Genomic DNA, 663 nt, shown 5'->3' on the forward strand with positions numbered 1-663 from the left:
AAGAGTATGTTTGTTTTTTCGTAAGAAACTGTAAAACTGTCTTCCAAAGTGGCTGCACCATTTTGCATCAACACTGGCAATGAATGGGAGTTCCTGTTGCTCCACGTCCTCACCAACATTTGATGGTGTCAGTGTCCTGGATGGTATTCTTTCTAGTAGGTGTGTAGTGGTATCTCACTCACTGTTTTCATTTGTAATTCCTTCACAATATATTATGTTGAGCATCATTTCATATGCATATTGGCCACCTGTGTATTACCGTTGGCATATCTGTTCAGATATTTTGCCAATTTTTAAATTGGGTTGTCCATTTTCTTATTGTTGAGTTTTCAGTGTTCTTATTTTGGATGATAATCCTTCATCAGATATGACTTTTGCACACATTTTTTCAGTTGGTGGCTTGTCCTCTCATTCTCTTGACAGTGTCTTTTGTAGGGCAGAAGGTTTTAACTTTAAGGAAGTCCAACTTATCTTTTTTTTTCTTTCATGGATTATGCCTTTGATGTATATAAAAAGTCATCACTAAACTCAAGGCTGTCTAGATTTTCTCCTATGTTATCTTCTAAGAGTTTGATGGCTTTGCACCCTGTATTTAGGCCTATGAACACTGTTTTGCATTGGATGTCCAGTTCCTGCACCATTTGTTGAAAACACTTTTCCTTG

This window comes from Hipposideros armiger, unplaced genomic scaffold, assembly GCF_001890085.2.
Source record: "Hipposideros armiger isolate ML-2016 unplaced genomic scaffold, ASM189008v1 scaffold_167, whole genome shotgun sequence".
Taxonomy (NCBI): Eukaryota; Metazoa; Chordata; class Mammalia; order Chiroptera; family Hipposideridae; genus Hipposideros; species Hipposideros armiger.